This window comes from Lissotriton helveticus, chromosome 4_1, assembly GCF_964261635.1.
Source record: "Lissotriton helveticus chromosome 4_1, aLisHel1.1, whole genome shotgun sequence".
In the NCBI taxonomy this organism is placed as follows: Eukaryota; Metazoa; Chordata; class Amphibia; order Caudata; family Salamandridae; genus Lissotriton; species Lissotriton helveticus.
Window position 1 is genome coordinate 2,114,548,439 of NC_136063.1, and position 19,901 is coordinate 2,114,568,339.

A 19,901-nucleotide genomic window follows, 5' to 3' on the forward strand; every position below is an offset into this window, starting at 1 on the left:
AGGCTTGCTTGTGCTGGGTGGCGATTTCAATTCGGTGGCAAATGGTGAGAGTGATCGTAGCCCCCCCCGGCTCCTCCCTGCATCGCAGTTGTGGTTGGGGAACTTTCTTGATGCCTTTGGGTTGGCCGATTGTTGGAGGCAGCTGCACCCTGGCCAACTACAGTATACCTTTCATTCCGGGGCTCACGGGAGTCTCTCGAGACTTGATTATATTGTCGTGCCTATGGTGCAGTTGACCTCGGTGCGTGAAATTAGACATTTGGCTAGGGGGATCTCGGACCATTCCCCGATATGGTTTCACTTAGACGTTTGTTTGGGGACGGGGGGCCGTATCGCCCGATCAATCCGTGGCATTTCCAGAACCCTAGACTCAGATCCGAGGTGGTCAAATGTGTGGACTATTACTTTGCAGAAAATGAGGGATCTGTCTCCTCCCCGGTTTCATTGTGGGAGGCTTATAAGACGGTGATCCGAGGTCAGACCTTGTCCCTTGTGGCCGATGAGAAACGGCGCAACCAAGAGGAGGTGGTGAGTTTGGAATCTGAGATTGCCGTGCTTGAGGGGTGATTGGAGGCTGGAGTGACGCCTGAGATTCTGCATGTTTTGGCTCTTAAGCAAACTGAATACAGGGCACTTGTGACTGCCGCTGCTGAGGCGATGCATCGCATGCCGCAAGGGCGACTTTATGATGTGGGTGATAAGGCCGGGAAATTGATAGCGTGGCTGGACAGGAGAGACAGATTGAATCGTGTGGTGCCAGTGATTGAGAGAGATGATGGAGTGCGAGTCGTGGACCCGGTGGAGATAGTTGAGGTGTTTGCTCAGCATTTTCGGGTCGTATATGCCCCGGTTTCGGGCCTCCCGGAGGAGGACTCGTGCTTGCTACTTCGCGACCTTGCGCTGCCTAGTCTCTCAGAGTCGGACGGGGTGTTCATGGAGGCTGATTTTTCCGCCGATGAGGTTGCGCTTGCCATTCGCTCCCTTTGTTCGGGGAAGGCTTCGGGCCCTAATGGTATACCGGTTGAGTTGTATAAACTGTGTCCGGACAAAATGGCGCCATATTTGCTGCGTATGTTTGCGGCCTCGCGAGATCTTGGCTCTCTTCCCAGGGACCAGCGGCTGGCTTCCATTGTGGTCATTCATAAAGATGGTAAGCCCCGCGAGCGTTGCTCATCATATCGTCCAATCTCCCTTCTGAACGCTGAACCTAAGTTATTGGCGAAAATACTGGCAAATCGACTGGTCACGGTGATCAACGGACTGGTTCACCAAGATCAGTCCGGTTTTATCCCCCAGCGCAATACTGCTCTTAATCTTCGCCGTCTACATGGTGTCGTCGCGAGGGCGGGATCTCTTCGTGAGCCGGCCATCTTGGTTTCTCTCGATGCTTCGATGGCCTTTGACACGGTTGAGTGGCCGTATTTGTGGGCCGCCCTTGCCAAGTTCGGTTTTGGCCCTAAATTCATCGCTTGGGTTAAACTCCTGTATGAACAGCCGCTTGCGCAGGTGGTGGTCAATGGCAGAGCCTCGGCGCCCTTCGCCCTCGGGCGTGGCACGAGGCAGGGTTGTCCTTTGTCGCCGTTATTGTTTGCGCTTGCGCTTGAACCGCTGGCCGCCTGGCTTCGGTGGGAACCCTCTCTGAAAGGTATACGCTGGGCTCCGGATTTTGAAGACCGAGTCTCTCTATATGCTGATGACATCCTGTTATACCTGACGTCCCCCCGCAAATCGCTGGGAGTTCTCATTGACGTACTGCGCTCTTTTGGCCGCAACTCCGGGTTGGTTATCAATTGGTCTAAATCCTGTATCTTTCCGCTTACTAGTGACCCTCTTTCTCTGCCCCGAATATGTCCGATCCCGGTTTGCACTGATGGTTTTAAATATTTGGGGATTTATATTTCCCTTGACCCTGTGCTGTGTTATGATCGTAACTTGCTGCCTCCGCTCGCTCGGCTCCGGTCGGACGTTGCGGCGTGGTGCGCTTTGCCCCTCTCCCCCTTGGGACGTGCGGCGCTGTTCAAAATGATGTCCCTCCCCCGGTTCTTGTATGCCATACAAAACACGCTAGATTTGGTGCCCGCTGCCTATTTTCGTGAAATAGAGTGCCTACAGAGAAAGCTGGTGTGGGCTGGTCGGCCCCGTATAGCATTGGCTAAACTCACACTACCCTGGTACGACGGGGGCATTGCTTTACCTGACGTACGACGATATTATTGGGCATCCCAGTTGAGTGCCGTGAACCATGCTATGTATGGTCCTGTCCCGAACCCGGCTTTTGAAATGGACCGATGGCTCTTACCTGGGGGGGATTACTACAGGGCATTTTATTCTAGGAGTGCTAGGAGGAATTTGACGGGCCCCACGGCAGTGGCGGTGCGGGTTTGGAGCAGCGCGACCGCGGCTACCGGGTGGACAGATAGGCTTACCAGGGCGACCCCTTTATTTGCTGCGGAGAGGCTGGGTGAACTATGGACGTCGAAGGGGTTCGACAGATGGGACCTCATTGGGATTAGTAAATTGGGCGATCTTTGGGTTAAGGATAGGGTGAAGACCTTTGCGGAACTACAGCTGGAGTATGGTTTACATGACTCGGAATTTTTTCGTTATCTTCAGGTTCGCCATGCCGTTGGGTCGGTTTTTCCGACTGGTTCTGATATTCCGGAGAGTTCCCCCCTGGAGGATAGGGTACTGGACGGTCATGTTCCAGACAGCACTATTTCTCTTATTTACAAAAAACTTATTAATGTTCGGTCTGACTTGCTTGTCCAGTTGCGTGGTGCCTGGACTGCCGATGGGCTGGAGCTAGACGATGAGGATTGGCAGGCTGCGGTGTCCTCTCCTAAAGAGGTCGCGATTCCGGCGCGCTTGCGACTTGTTCAGCTGAAAGTCCTGCACCGAGTCTATGTCACTGGTCCCCGGCTGATGCGTATGAGTTTTTCTGATGATGGACTGTGTCGGCGGGGTTGTGGTATGCTTGCTACTTTCCTCCATATTGTATGGGAGTGCCCGGTGGTTGAGTCCTTCTGGAGGGGAGTGCATGAAGTGATGAATGAAGTCACGAGTGTTCGGCTGCTACCTGAACCTAGGCGCTGTCTCTTGAATGTGTGGGAACCGACCGACTGTAATGTTGCTCAGACTCAATGGGTGACTCTAGGCTACATGATCGCAAAGAGGGACATTGCGCAGTTATGGGGGTCTCCGAGGGCTCCCTTGGTCTCCGGGTGGGAAGTTAACATGGACTGGTGCATGTACAGAGAGAAAATTCTCTACATTTCCCGTGGCAGGCCCCGAAAATGGGGTAGGATATGGAACCAGTGGAATGCATTCCGTGGGGACATTTGTGAACCCCCCCTCGTGGATCCCCCTGATACTCCTTGTTCCCCTTGACTGTACACTTCGGCTCTTACCTGTACAGATTTATCGATATTTTCACTGGCTCTGGGCTCCCGATCTGTCCCTCCCTCCCTTTTTTTTTTCTGCCCTGATCCATCTCCTGTTTACCATATTGTTTCCTGACCGCTTCTTCCTGCCACACACGTAACGACCATGCTGATCGGAGTGCAGCCTTGTTTCTTTTGTTGTTTGAATGTTATAAAATGAAACCGCTCGTATCCTGTCTTTTGGAACTTAACGATTTTTTCTGCCACGGCTGCCGGACACCTGGTTGTCGGCTGATGAGCTGTGTATTATGCTATACCTTGTGATGTTTTCCTGGCCGGCCCGAAGGGTTGTAGGCGAGAATCTGTATTTCCATACTTTTGCTAAATAAAGGTTTTAAAAAAAAAAAAAACGCCAATTGAACTGCTTTAAAAAAAAAACAGGCAAGTAAGTTAGAAGAAGGGGTTGGTGTGTATTAGAAATGTAGTATGCTTGCAGTATTTTCCAGGTAGACTGAAGCCACTGACTACTTGGATTCAGACTACCTGTTAAAGATTGCATTAGCGTATGTTAGCAGCCGCTCTCAAAATGCCTCACCTCGCATCACTAATGAGATGCAAAGTAGGCGTTTCTTTTCAAAACGACATGGAAACTACCGCTAACTGCACTACTCTGTAATAACAAGCCGGCCCAGGACGCCTGTAGCGATATAAAAAGCCGTGCTCACCGCGGTTTTTGCTGTAAGCTAACGTCTGCAAAATTTCGGACTTAGCTATATTTATAAAGAGAGGTGGATTCTAAGACTAAGTCCACATCTCCCTATCACCAAGGATTTCCTTATCGCTGCAGTTGTATCGCTGGATTTCCAGGGATGTTCCCTCATTTCGCCACTATCACTGGATTTTATATTGCCGTGGAGATAAGCGTTGATAATAACGCGTTATCTCGCCGATTGAATCCAGCGATAGCCGGCGTTAAACAAAATCGCGCTAAGCGCACTCTGCGATATTTATCACAGTTAGTTGATAATATGCCCCCATGTGTCTTCAAAATAATTTAGTAAGGGGTGTGAGAAGTTAGCCTGGCATATGTTGTCACTAATCTAGTGTACACCTTGCACCAGTCTAAACAACCCTTATGGTGATGGTTGTAAAGTCAACCGTATAGACCAGCTATCCTAGGGGTAGCATGGACAAGCAGTCTCAGGCTAAAACTTCAGAGAGCATGTGAAGCCAGCTGTTTTACCATATATAATCCCTTGAATACCAAATGAAAGGACACCACACAAGGTATATATCAAATATATATGTATTTATTACTAACACAACCCCTCTGCACTCTTTATGAAGTCAGAGTTCGAGATACGTTACAAGTTACTCATTAAGCATACTATAAGTTACACAAATACAATTCTGCCCTAGGGGCCTCACGAACCATATACTAAGTAAGTGGTATAAGAGCCACTTCAAGAAAGGTGAATAGGCCTAGGGCCTAGGGAATCGCTGGGGCTACACTACATGACCAAAGGTTTGGAAGTAGGAGACCCACGGGAGACGCGTGCAGTGTGGGAACACAGACGCAAGCTACCATTGACTTACAAGGGAAGCCGGGTGCATAGATGCCTTTTCGTGTTGGGTTTCATCGATGCTTTCAATGGAGACCTGCAAAAAAAGTGCTGGAGGCGGCCGAAGGAAGAGTGTCCGGGTGGATCAGAGGGTGGATCAAGGAGCTGAAGAACCTGAAAGCAGAGGGGACAGAGTCTGGGTCACTAGCCAGTGACCAGGATGAAACCAAGATGGAACCAGGTGATGTCGCGATGCAAACAGGTAAAGAGATGAAGCTTGTCTCTGCAGCCACGAGGACCAGGAGGCGTCGACGACAACCAAAAGCTGGAACCGAGCTGTCCCACAAAGGCTCTAGTTGACTGCGGTGTCGGTATCCGGATTGGACCCAACAAGCCTTGGTAACTGCAACCCACGCAGGAAATGAAGATTCGCTTTAGGTCAGACCAGCAAGGTCTGTGGTGCTTCTCTTTTGGAAGGAAGCTGGAGCAAGCCCAGAGCAACCAGGCAAGCATTGGAAATTTAATCGTTCATCTTCAGGGGGCTCACTAGCCAATGGGCTAGCAACTGGGAAGACACATCGAGCTGAAATGCAGGAGCGGGCCCCACGCCGCACTCGTGGAGTGTTGAAGGCTGAGCTCTGGTGCAGATGTTGCTCGAGTCTGGGGCTTCTCGTGCACCAATGCACAACTGTGAGTTATCTCAGGAGTCGAAGCAATTAGCAATTTGCAGGATGTCCAGGGAGTCTAGTCCCACGTCTCTTGTGTCCGCCACGGGTTTCAGCTTTGCTGTGGATGTGGGTCGAAGTCCAAGAAGTCTGAAAGTCCAGACCTGAGTAGCTGAGTCGCCGGTGTCCGTCTGGAGCGTCGACAACGCAAACCGGCAAGTTACTTGTGGTGCCTGTTTGAACAGGGTGGTCACTCCTTGACCACAAGGGAGATCTTCTTCAGTCTTCTAGTCAGCATAGAATGTTGAAGGCAAAGAGTTTTGTTTCGTTGTTTCTTTCCAGGGTAATCTGATGTCTCTAGACACAGCTCCTAACTTTATACCAAACTAAGGGGCTGGATTACCTGCTAGGTCCCTCCTACGGGTGGACCCTGAGAATGGGGTGGTTACACCCCTTTCCCTTTGTCCAGTTTCGTGCCAGAGCTGAGGCTGGAGTGCCCAAGCAACTGGTTTGAACCAGGCTTTGCATGGATCACATTGTGTGCCCCAGGCAGTGTCTCATTTTGCAGCCTCCCTGCCCCAATACACTAAAAGCCTGTCTTGGGAGGTGCTAGCACCTCCCAAGGCAGGAAACCTATTATCCAGGCCTCCCCTGCCGGAGTTTCGTCCAGCAGCAGGAGGTCAGACTCGTGTCTTTGGCAGCAGCATTCATTTTGTGAAGCTGAGGCTCTGTTTAACTTTAACCGAGTAAAGCAGTAACTACATGTCTTCTCCCTCTAGAAGGGTGGAATGCTACCCCCGCCGCCAGAACAGGTGGGGGTGGGGGGGTAGTATTCCAAAGTGTTTGACACCTTACACGACATGTTTTGATAAAGCCAAACCAAAGTTAGCATTAACCGCAAGGATTATAATGCACTTAAGAGTTTATGGTATGGCTATATCATAGAACAGCTATAAGGACATGGTTCCGAAAGCTGCAGAAGGGCTCAGCTCATGCTAGGGCTCCCTCTCACATAAAACCAAGTACTCTGCCTCCAGGATTGTTAAGGTCTGCCATAAGAGTGCCTTATAGGTACATATGTGTCAATATATAAGGGTAGATATAGGTATACTATATCTAAGCAAGGGGTGATTACACCACCTTGCCCAGGCTCAGTGATCAGCCTGTGGTGTCAGTTTGGATGGCCAGCCAGGGGTGGCATAATACATGCTGCAGCCCCTGGTAGGCCTTGGATGCACCCATGCCCTGGGTACCTATGGTACACTATACAGGGGTTCACAAAGCTGACCAAATACCCAATCAGGTATGTACCTAAAGTACATGGTATCAATTTAGAGAGAGAACAGCAGAGTGTGGGTCTGATTAGCAGGCCCACAGCCACACTAAAGTCGAAAAACCAGAAAATCACAGCAAAAAGTAGGGGTGACCATAGGAAGCAGACCCTACTCTCCTACAAGGGGCCCAATTTTTCATTCTTTGTGTGTAAAGTAGTCGGAGTCAGTAATGGATGTGTAGTATTCATTTACACTGTTAGGTGGCACGAAACATAAGGCTGTTAGTTTCTTCAATTGATATTGTAGTTCACTGTCTGATATGAAGTCTTCAACTGAGGATGTTTGTATTTTACGCCAATATGCCTGTGAAAAGTGGAAAAAACATCATTGAATTAGGGTTTCTGGGTATAATTTAGTAATAGTATTAATCATTGATAATTCAAAATAAATAATCACTTTTCTAGGACTTTTATTGACAGTTTAAGTTTTTATTACTGACAAAAATTCAGAATAGTTTGAAGCTTGCTGATCAGGCAGTAAACTGTACACTAAAGGAACAGTTGTGTGAATAATGTTGGCATGAATATTGTATATTTGGCTAAAGGGAAGGGGTGTGTACTTAAAGGTACCACCCATCAACCAAATATTAGTATTCTCCAGTTTAGCAAGGTTACGTGGGGGGTTAAAAATTAATATTAGTTTTAGACGGGTTTTGTTGTCATGCAAAAGAAAAGTTACTGTCAATTCTTCAGGTATGTTGATAACTGAGTAGGTTTGAGGTGTTACACATTGAGGGTTAATTGGCTGTATAATATGAAGTCGATTAGGAATAGTAGGCATAGAACTAGCTACATGCATAGGTATGTTTAGGAGACCTCACAAGGTTCACTTGAGGTGGATGCAAGGGATTTCATTTGTTCAATATTTTGACGAACTTCAGTCTCTATTGCAGAGGCAGAGTGGTAATGCTTGGTTATTTTTTCAACAGTGTCACCAAGAGTAAATGCTCTGCCTGTGCAATGGATGCATTCTACTGCACACAGCTCCAATGACTTATAGGCTCAGTTAATCTCTCCTTACAATAAAGGTAGCCACCGTAACTCAGTAGTCTGTTTCTCCTGCTTGATTTAATATAGTTGATTTCTTGCTGTCATTCTTTATCTGCAGGTAAAAAGAATAAACTATAAAGAATGTTTTAGTGAATTGGTTTCAGAATGTATTTTTGTAAAATGTTACTTTGAAGGGAAAAATGTTTTAAAATTACTTATTTCACAATCTACAATTCTTTTTGATAACAATGGTTATTTGTCTTAGGTTTTGCTGTCTTTGCTTTGAATTGTTTTTTTGATTGATACCTGTGAAAAGAAAGTTATTTTGGATGAGAATTGTGTTTTGGTTGTATGTTACCTTAATGGTTTTCTCTGTTCTGTGAAAAGTAACTTTGGAAGATGATGTCGTGTTTTTTTTTATTTGTGGAGATTGTGTTCTTCCAGAGAGGTGGTGTTGAATGGCTTGATCTGTATAGAAATGAAAAGTCAACAAAATGTGTGAACGATTTGGTATACAAATGTGCTTTTAATATTATCCTGCAAGGGAAAATGTTTAGAAATTATTTATTTGTGATTCTACATTTTTTATTGATTATAAAGATCATATTCATTAGGCAATGCCATGTTTACAGTCCAATATTTTTTCCTTGAAACCTGTTAAAGAAAGTTAATATTGGTGATAACTTTGATTTAATTCAGTTTTACCTTCAGTAGGTTGGCCTGTTGTGTGATCAGCCACTTCTGACAGTGATGATTTGTTTGTTTTTTCAGGATGTGTTCTTCCATGCTGGTGGTGTGATGTGGGTTGATCTGTAGAGAAATTTAAATAGACATGGCTGTGTATTCTTTTTTTTCTCCATATTTTCCAGCGGATGGATGGTTTGCTTCGGACCTTTAATAGAGACGATGTATTTTTCTCTGGTTACGTTTTACATTATACATTTACTCAGATATATGTTTTTAATTTGTTTAGTGAGATTGGGTTAGGAGTGATTTTACATTTCTCTTCTTATATTGCTGCAGATTGTAATTCTTTATGGAATAAACAGTTACTTGTATAACATTTTTGCCTGTTGAGCTATTTAAATGTTCATAAACTCTTTGGACCCTTTGTATTATGTTGTGCTCTGTTTATACAACCTTTAATGTCTAAGGTAAAAATTTGCACTTTACTGTGTTAAACACTTGTTGGAGTAGGAACAGTTATTTTGTTCCCCCACGACCATCCAGCACCTTCCCTGAGGCAAACACCTGTTGGAGTAAGGATAGAAATTTTGCCCACCACCACCATTCAGCACTTTCCCTGAGGCAAACACCTGTTGGAGTAGGACTAGTAATTTTGTCCTCCATCACCACCCAGCACCTTCCCTGAGGCAAACACCTGTCGGAGTAAGAATAGTAATTTTGCCCCCACCACTATCCAGCACCTTACCTAAGACAAACAATTGTTGGAGTAGGAATTGAAATGTTGCCCCCATCAACATCCAGCACCTACCCTGAAGCAACCACCTGTAAACGTAGGAATAGTTATGTTGCCACCCTCCACCATCCACCACCTTCCCTGTGACAAACACCTTTCGGAGTAGGAATAGCAATTTTAGCCCCCCACCAGTATTCCGCGCCATCCCGGAGGAAAACATTTTTCAGAGTTGGATTAGTATTTTAGTTTGCATTTACTTTCTGGCATCTGTCCTGATGTACATTTTGTGCATTCATTTTCTGAATGACAGTCTCTGGTATACTACTATTATTAGTTTTAAATACCACCTCAGAAATTTAGTTTATGTATTAAAAAAATTATAATATTGAAAATGTTTTTTTAATACCAATCGATTTAAAAAACATACACTTACTTTTATGAGTGATCTGTACAGAGTAAGACAAATAATATTATTACTAGCAAATGCTCAGGGGTTTTAGTGTATTATCTGTATGTGTGTTTCTTGTAAGTGTTTTACTTACTTAATCTGTAGGCGGCAGTGTTCAAAAAGATCTCCCTCTTTTTTTTTCTCCGTGCTCCGATGCATGTGGACACCAGGGAAGTCAGTGATCCACTGAGCACAAAATGATGGATGGCTCAATATATACGTTTTTGTGTGGTGAAGGGTAATTTAGAACAAAATATGATTTCGATTGCATTTTTAATTGGGAACCTAATTCTGACAGAAACTATATATTTAATACATAATGTTTAGAAACGTGTTTTTTATTTCATGTTTAGAATGACATCTATTTTGTTAGGTCACTGAACACAGAGATTTATTAATAAATGTATCTACTTCTTTTTTTTGTCAGCGTTATATTGCTTAGTTTTTTTTAACCTTGTTAAGTGTAGTAAATGTTCATTCCTATTTTGTTTTCTTACTGCAATCTCAAAATGAAGTGTTACAGTTTTTTACAATAATGTATTAGATGAAAAGCTGATAAACAGTATTTTTATGTTTATTTTAATTGTGTTGTAATGGTATGCATTGCAATGGTATATGTTGTAATGGTATGCGTGATATTGGTAGTTATAATTTAACTCTATGGGGCTTGATTGTAATGGTATTCGTTGTAAAATCATGCCTTGTAGTGGTATTTACGTTGTAATGCTCACGTTGTAAATGCATGCGCTGTAATGGTATGAGTTATAACATCATACAACCAAGGAGACGTCGTGCGTCCTGTTGTTTCCAATGGAGCTCTCTGGTTCGGAAGAAATGCTGCAGGCTTGGACAAGGAGGTTTCTTGAGGGCGACCACCAGCAAAAAATGTAAGTTGAATTGTTGGGGGATGCCTGGACACCGTCAGTTGGGCCACCCAAGGCCGTGGGGCGTTGGGTACAGGGATGTATATTGGCGTCAGATTTTATTATCAGCTCAGGTCGCGATCTGGGTGAAACCTCAGGTTGAGGCTGCAGGTGTCGGGTAGAAGGTAGAGGCAGGTCGGAATTGCGGGATCCCAGGTCAGGATCGCTGGGAAGACCTCCTTGTGGTGTATGGCCACTCGAACTTGGGACGGGGGCGTCAGGTGCAGAGTGGTGCAGATCCGCAAAGCTGGCTGTGTGTTGGAGCCTTTGGTTGAGAAAAGCTGGTGCTCAAGGAAGACAGAGTCCTTTTGGTGAAGGCAGGGCAAGTCCTTCAGGTTCTTTATGGCTGCTGGACATGCCGGGGTTTAGATGGTTGCGGGTCAAACTCGGGAAAGGAACGGCAGGGATGGGGCCAAAGCAGTTGATGTCCTCGTCTTCCTCATTCAGCATGGCTCTTCAGTCCTTCTTCTTTCTTCTTGACAAATCTGAGGAGGCAAGGTTCAGGTTCACCAATGCAGGCACCCTTGCACCAGGAATATTTTTGTGCGGGAAGGGGCACCTTCCTGCACAAAAACAATCCCCTGAAGCATTTTCGCTATCTATGTGTCCTGAAAGGGGAAGTAACAAGGAGAAATGAAAATATTTCTCCTTGTTATGCCTCCCCTGGGAAGGCTTAGCATTTTGGCGCAATCCCAGGCCTACCAGTTCTGGTAAATCTGTGAATGTGTCAAAATCTATGGGAGTTGTGTCAGAATACGCATGCAAGGCCCATGAACGCCTTACAGGGCCAAGTAACGCAACGCAGCAATTTGCGCTGGGTTACATCACTCCTGATGTATGAAGCCACCCAGGGCCACTTCAAGTGGCCTTGATTGGCTTCATAAATCTCATTTTTGAGTTGCGTCGTGCTTGCACTACGTTACGTGATGCAAGTACAACACAACTGGCCTCATAAATATGGCCCCCAGTCTGTGTGTGTTGGTATGGTATCCGTGTCCCATTTGGATAGGATCACTTGCTTGGCTGCACCTAACGCTAATATGATGGCTTTATCTATGTGAGAGCTAAGGGGATAGGTTAAGTTATTGGGAAGACCCAGCAGGATGTAGCTGGGTAGGTTGGGTATATCTGTGTTGTACATCTCGTTAATATCAGTGACTGCCTGCTCCCAGTATTGTTTGAGCTTGGGGCATCGCCAAAGAAGGTGAGTCAGTGTTCCTGTGTGGCCACAGTGACACTAGCAGCTGTCCTCTGCTTAGGGTTTCCATTCCGCCAGCCTAGCCAGCGTGTAATACCAATAGTGAGTCAATTTAAGCATTGTTTCTTTGCCTGCTTTACGAAAGACGGAAGTGTACGTGTTATATAAAATATCAGCACATTCCATGGCAGTGAAAGTTTGTTAGAGCTCAAACTTCCACCTCTGCTGTGCCGGGATTTGTTTGTCTGTGGACTTGTTCAAGAAGAGGTAAATGTCGGAGATGAGGCTTTTGTCATTAATACGGGAATGATCTACTTTTCAGTGATTGCTCTCGGTGGCTTTCAGCAGCTGAAAGCTTGTGTGCATGATGTTTGGGCGGGTTTTGCCCCCTCCCACCCACAGTGAAGGGGAATTGGGAGGTCCGAAGCAAGCTTGGTCATTCAGGCATCCTCTAGAACTTTTCCAGACCCATGATTGTTCTCGCCTCCTCCATGTTGCGGACTGTAGTGCCCAGGAGGTGGCACTAGGACCCTGCGAACTCGGGGTTGGGGACAGGGGACACCGGACACCACATCCGGTCAGGGGAGGGGACCAGGGGTCAGACTGGGCCATGACCTCGGGGTGAGAGGTCGGGAAATGATGAGCGCTGTACCACATGTGATATGAACAATAAAAGGTACCTGTACACCCGCACGGCGTACTGCGTGTGTTCCTGGGCTGGGGAACACGACATCTGGCAACGAGGATGGGATCGAGTGCATCCAGCATGCAGGATCGCGATTTTAACCAGGAGCCCATCTGAGGGATCGCAGCGACGTGGGAGCCCACCCCGATCGCTGCAAGAAAGAAAACGACTGCACCGGTAAGCGCCTGAAAGAGCGCGAAGTTTACAGAACGGAAGAAGCCAGCGCGAGAGTCTCGGCGGCCATTTTAGGGTCAGGCGCGAGAGCCAATAGAAACTAAGGCTCAGCGCGTCGGCCATTTTGGAGTCAGGCAGCACTGCAATTGGACACGAAGTCCCGCGAGAGCACAGCAGCCATATCGAAGGCAGGCATAAGAGCCAATAGGAGCCAAGAACAAGCGCGGCGGCCATTTTAAAGACAGGCAAAGCGCGAAAACAAAGGAAAAGTGAACATAAAGTGGGAAAAGCACCGGCAAACAAAAAAAAGAAGAACTTAAGGTGCAAATGAGGTCAGAGTAAGCAAAAAAAAAGGCACACAAGTGGAACATATGAAAGACTAAAAGGAAAGAAACAAATAAAAGGGACACAAAGATCATTGAAGTGACAAAGGGGCTGAATAACAGTCACAGAAAGAAAAGAGATAAAAGAAAGGAAACAGATAGGAGAGAAGCACACAAGAACAAAAGGAAAGAGCAACAAAGAGGAAGCAGAATGGCAGAACCAAAACCGAGCGCACAATACAGGAGCCCACTACCATTCAGCCTATCCGAACCACAGACCGGAATAAGATGGGAAAAATGGGTGAGACGTTTTGAGAACTACGTCGACGCGACCGATGTCAAAGCGGCCAAGAAGAGAGGATTATTTCTTAACTTAGTAGGAGACGAGGTAGAGGACTTGCTAGTGACACTGCCAAAAGAAGAAATCGCCACCTATGACCAGCTAATAAAGTGCCTGACGACCAAGTTCGATCCGCAGAGGAATGTAGACTTTGAGTGATACAGCTTCATGATCGCCTTCCAGCAAGCAGATGAGTCACTGGATGATTTCGCGACAAGGCTGCGAAAACTGGTCACCCATTGCGAATTTGACAAGTTCGACAATGAGCAGGCAATAAGACTACGGATTATTGAAGGCTGCCGCGACATAGAATTCCGAGCAAGAGTACTAAAAGAACCAATATCCTTGGAGAACATCCTAGCGCTAGGGAGAGCTGAAGCAAGAGCGAATGCCCATGCAAAAGAAATGGAACGAGGCAAAGCAAGAGGCGGAGAACAGATACAACGGATGACGAATAACCGCTCAGGAACCTGGAGGAAAGACAGAAGTGACCAGGCAGCAAAGAAGCAACCGGAAGGAACATGCTACAAATGTGGACTGGAGTTCCCGCACAGAGGACAATGCCCAGCGTTTGGCCAGACCTGCAGAAAATGCAACGGAAGGAATCACTACGCCAGTGTGTGCCAAGGGACACAATTCAGAAATGACCGAGGAAGACCAGGAAGGGCACGGATGCCAACGAGCAGACACATCAGGCACGTGGAAGCGGGAGTGAGAAGCTCATCCGCAGAGTCAGGAGAGGACGGCGAAGAAGGAAAAACAGAACGGCTGTACCTCATGACGGACGTCACTGTAGAGTCAGAAGGGGAGGAAGAAGAAAGCGTAGAAAGAATATGTCTGATAGACAAAAAGAAAATAAAAAAGACGGAGTCAGTGACCATCAACGTGGGGCCACATGAAACGAAGTTCGTCCTGGACAGTGGAGCGACATGCAATATCATGTGCGAGTACGAAAGAATGAAAGTTAAACCGACCCTCAAGCAATCTCGAGTGGAAGTATTCACATGGGGGGCGAGGAGACCAATAACAAACCTAGGAAAATTCAAAGAAGAGCTACAGTACAAGGGCCAGAGACTGACAGAAGAAATACATGTGCTAAAAGGGGACATCCCAGCTCCGTGTTTGTTAAGTAGCGTCACCGCCCGGATCATGGGGCTAATGGAAATGACATACAACATGTCAGACAGAAAGAGCATCCTGAGAGAATACCCCAAGCTGCTACATGAACTAGGAAAGCTGAAAGGACGACAGATAACGTTGCACATTGATGAGACAATCAGGCCAGTGGCGCAGCATCACAGAAGGGTACCCATACACTTGCAGCCGCAAGTCGCGGAAGAGCTAGAAGCGCTATTAAAACAGGACATAATAGAGCCAGCGGAAGGGCCCACGCCGTGGGTATCACCAATCGTGGCGATCCCAAAGAAAGACAAATCAAAAATAAGAATATGTGTGGACATAAGGGTCCCAAACAAAGCAATCGAGCGAGAACGACATCCCGGACCACACCTGGACGACATGATTAGCTGTCTCACAGGTACAAGGTGGTTCTCAAAGTTAGATTTATGCAAAGGGTACCACCAACTGGAACTGGAACTAGACCCTCAGTCGCGATACATCACGACGTTCTCCACTCACCTAGGCCTGTTCAGGTACAAGCGCCTGAGTTTCGGAATCTCATCGGCTGTGGAGATTTTTCAAGAAACAATACGACAAATCATCAGACCAGTCAAAAACAGCCTGAACTATAGTGACGATATCCTGGTGTTCGGCAAATCAGACGAAGAGCACGACAAAGCTCTAAGAATTGTGTGTTCGCAGCTGGAAGAAGCAGGCCTGGCACTCAATAAAGAAAAATGCGAGCTGGGGCGAAGCGAATTGGTATTCTTCGGCCACATCTTCTCCAAGAGAAGGATGCGGCCGGACCACAGCAAAGTGGAGACACTGGAAAAGTCGAAGAAACCCACAGATGTGGCGGAAGTGAGGTCGTTTCTGGGGCTAGCAAGCTACTGCGCGCGATACATCAAAGACTTTGCCACGGTGAGCGCACCTCTAAGAGAGTTGACAAAGCAGGGCAGACATTCCTGTGGACCAACGAGTGCGACAAAGGATTTGAGGAAATAAGAAAAGCTGTGACTGCGGTAGATCACTTAGAGCGGTAATTGCAAACACAACAGTGATGGACAGAATGTGGATCAATGTCACACATTCACCCCAGTCCAAAGATCTGGGCCCAAATCCATCGTTTTTCCACTCCACACCACCCTGGGTTAGACAATGGCGATATGCAAATCAGCGCTGACCCTGTGCCCCATGGGAACAGTCCAGTCCGAACTACAAAAGCCATGTCCTTCCCAGAACGGAAACAAGCATCCGAGGACCGGCCCGGTTTCGAGGTAACACCTCTCATCAGCCCGGCTAGCTTGATTCCAGTGGTGTGGAGTGCCTGGGACTCACGTCTGAGCATCCCCAGTACACTTAGAGCGGTAATTGCAAACACAACAGTGATGGACAGAATGTGGATAAATGTCACACATTCACCCCAGTCCAAAGATCAGGGCCCAAATCCATCGTTTTTCAACTCCACACCACCCTGGGTTAGACAATGGCGATATGCAAATCAGCGCTGACCCTGTGCCCCATGGGAACAGTCCAGTCCGAACTACAAAAGCCATGTCCTTCCCAGAACGGAAACAAGCATCCGAGGACCGGCCCGGTTTCGAGGTAACACCTCTCATCAGCCCGGCTAGCTTGATTCCAGTGGTGTGGAGTGCCTGGGACTCACGTCTGAGCATCCCCAGTACACTTAGAGCGGTAATTGCAAACACAACAGTGATGGACAGAATGTGGATCAATGTCACACATTCACCCCAGTCCAAAGATCTGGGCCCAAATCCATCGTTTTTCCACTCCACACCACCCTGGGTTAGACAATGGCGATATGCAAATCAGCGCTGACCCTGTGCCCCATGGGAACAGTCCAGTCCGAACTACAAAAGCCATGTCCTTCCCAGAACGGAAACAAGCATCCGAGGACTGGCCCGGTTTCGAGGTAACACCTCTCATCAGCCCGGCTAGCTTGATTCCAGTGTTGTGGAGTGCCTGGGACTCACGTCTGAGCATCCCCAGTACACTTAGAGCGGTAATTGCAAACACAACAGTGATGGACAGAATGTGGATCAATGTCACACATTCACCCCAGTCCAAAGATCTGGGCCCAAATCCATCGTTTTTCCACTCCACACCACCCTGGGTTAGACAATGGCGATATGCAAATCAGCGCTGACCCTGTGCCCCATGGGAACAGTCCAGTCCGAACTACACGTCTACTACGGTAGATCACTTGGCCTATTTCGATCCAAAACTGTGCACAGAACTAACGGTAGACGCGAGTCCGGTAGGACTAGGAGCGATAATGGCACAGCATCAGCCAGAGAAAGACTCCCCAAGGCACATAGTAGCGTACGGAAGCAAGAACCTGTCCGACGTCGAGAAGGGATATTCTCAACCTGAGAAAGAGAGCCTGGCAGTAGTATGGGCCTGCGAACATTACCACATGTTCGTATATGGAAAGCCCTTCACAATCATCACGGACCACCAGGCACTGATCACGATATACGGCAATCCAAACGCAAAAATACCACCAAGGATAGAAAGATGGGGGATCAGGCTCATGGATTACAACTTCAAGATAATTCACAAGCCAGGAAAGGAGCAAAACCCAGCAGACTACGTGTCGCGACACCCCCTGCCTCAAAACTCAAAATCAACAACAATGGCGGAAGAGTATTTAAACTTCGCACTGAAGCTAAGCACGCCTGAAACAATTACACTAGAAGAACTGGAGCACGAAACGAAACGAGACAGCACCATGCAAGAAACCATGAAGATCAACAAAACGCAGAGGTGGAGACATGTAAATGGCAACACGAGCGTGGCAAGAGGAGTAGACAAGGAAGAGCTGCTGGCCTTCAAAAGAATTAATGAAGAACTATCAGAGTGCGAAAACGGAATAATAATGAGAGGCACTCGGATAGTAATGCCCCGAACACTGAGAAGGAAAACAGTGGAACTGGCGCACGAATCACACCGGGGAATGGTGGCCACAAAAAAATATGCTGCGGGAAAAGGTGTGGTTCCCCGGTCTAGACACCATGGTGGAGGAAATAGTGACTCGCTGTCATATATGCCAGATAACAGGGCCATCACCAAAACCAGAACCACTACAAATGTCCCCGCTACCAAAGGCGGTGTGGACAGAGCTGGCGGCAGATTTCTACGGGCCACTAGAAACAGGAAGCTACCTGCTGGTCATCATCGACAAATACTCAAGGTTCCCCATAGTGAGGCGTGTATCATCGACATCGGCAAACGCGACATTGCCAGTATTAGATGACGTCTTTGCAGCCTGGGGCTCACCTCAAACTCTTAAAACAGATAATAGTCCACCATTCTCAGGAGAGGAATTCAAGAGATTCATGGCATACCTGGGAATACGTAAATAGGGTATAGATGGACGCACAGCACTTTTTTTGGTAATTTCAGAGTTTGTGAGGTGCTCCGGAGTATCACCCTCCGACAGGGGGCGTGAAAAATGCTGGAGGTAGCACTGCTCATACAGTAAGAAGTGTCCCCCGGGCTCCTCGCTAGTCCTTGTATAAAGGTTTCACCAAGATCCACGATAGATATCGGGTGTTTTACCAATGCTTGTTTTTATTTATTTCATTCATCTTGTTATATTCACAAGAAAATCATTACTTCAAAAAAGTCTTTCAATATTCACAAATGCACTCTTATAAATCCCAATGCATTTCGGCATTACTGCCTTCTTCCAGGGGATAAACTGTTCTGTCAATGAAGAAAAGAAAACGAGATGTGTTTGAGGAAATGTCTTTCGTATTGAATACCATGCAGTGCTGGTTTCGAAAAGAGAATGTGCCCGTGAAAAAGTGAGGTAAAGCGAAGTGCAAAATTAGAAACAAGAACCAAGGTGCCGGAATCAGAACCGAGGTGCCGGGTAAGTGACTGACTGGGTTTAAGAAAACAGTGATGAAATGTGAGCCCAAAAGGTAGCGTTAACGCGAGTGCACGTGAGTCCAACATGCGGGAGAAAACTAAAGCTAGGTAACATGCCAATGTTATCAAAAAGTGAAGTGAACGGGTGCCGGTTAATGAAAAGCTTACCGTGACGTGCACGGGGAAGTTGAATAAGGATACCGCATTCAGTTGTCCGGTCAGAACGGGTAGACTAATCCCGGAAGTATTTAGCAATGAGTGGTTACCAAGGTATCCGTGACGTAGATGTGACGGGGTAAAGGTTAATCAAACAGCGAGAAAGGACTTCAAAACGTGATCAGAGATGTGAGTGAGATGTGATAGAAAACGGACTAGTCGGAACCGGTGAATGAAACCAAGATAACATAAACCATGAAAGTTGAACCATATGCTGATATCAGAACGGGACCCTAATACTAAAAATGAAAATGTGTATAAAAGGTATAACAAAAAACCTAAAAGATGAAACATGTGTTGTGAAAATTCGTGCAAAAAGATATTTTTGTGCTACATAAAAATAGAAATTAAATGTACAGAGCTACCCATTGGTCGCATTCAGGAAAAACCCAAAAAGAGTTTACAGATAACATGTATATTCGACTTGGTCATTAAGACCATAAGGTTTCATGCTTGACAGTGTGAAAATCCAATAATTTTCGCGTTTTAAGAGTTCGTTATGATTGTCTTTACCTGATTCCTTAGTGACAGTTTCCAATGCGCAAAAACGCAATTGGCTGATACCATGTCCCGCTTCGAGAAAATGTTGAGCTACAGTCGATTTGGATTGTTTGGTTCTTATGTTGGATTTATGTTCTGTTATTCTTATTTTGAGCTTTCTCTCGGTTTGCAAGCACGTTGGTTAAATACCACAGGGCACAAAGAATTCCAAGGGGTCTCAGGATACCTCTTAAACCTTCACTATGTAAGAACGTCCAGAAGTTCAAAGACAGATGGTACGCCATCCTTAATAAATGCAGCTTGGACTTGATATTGCTGATTATTGAGGAACTGTCCAACATATTGGAGGAAGTGTCTAAGGAAATATCACAAGTAAAAACAGAGTTGGTGAACAGTTATACTACCGAGGAATTAACTAAGATCATTGAAGACATTAACCAACAACTATCCAGACATACTACAGAAGTAAGCGAACGCAAAGTGAGGAAACTAAGGAGAGACACCATCGACTACAAGATGGGAGAAGTTTATACGTGGGCTGAGATCTACGCCAAACGACGCCAGAATAAACCATATTCAGCCAATACGGAAACATCATCATCTGAAGACAACACCCTTAATTTGCAAGGTAGAAGAGCACGTTTTCCCCCTCAGAAAGCTACGACCAACATCCAGACTACCCCAGTGGGTTCAGAAATTCCATCAACATCCATAGAGCCTTTTTTAG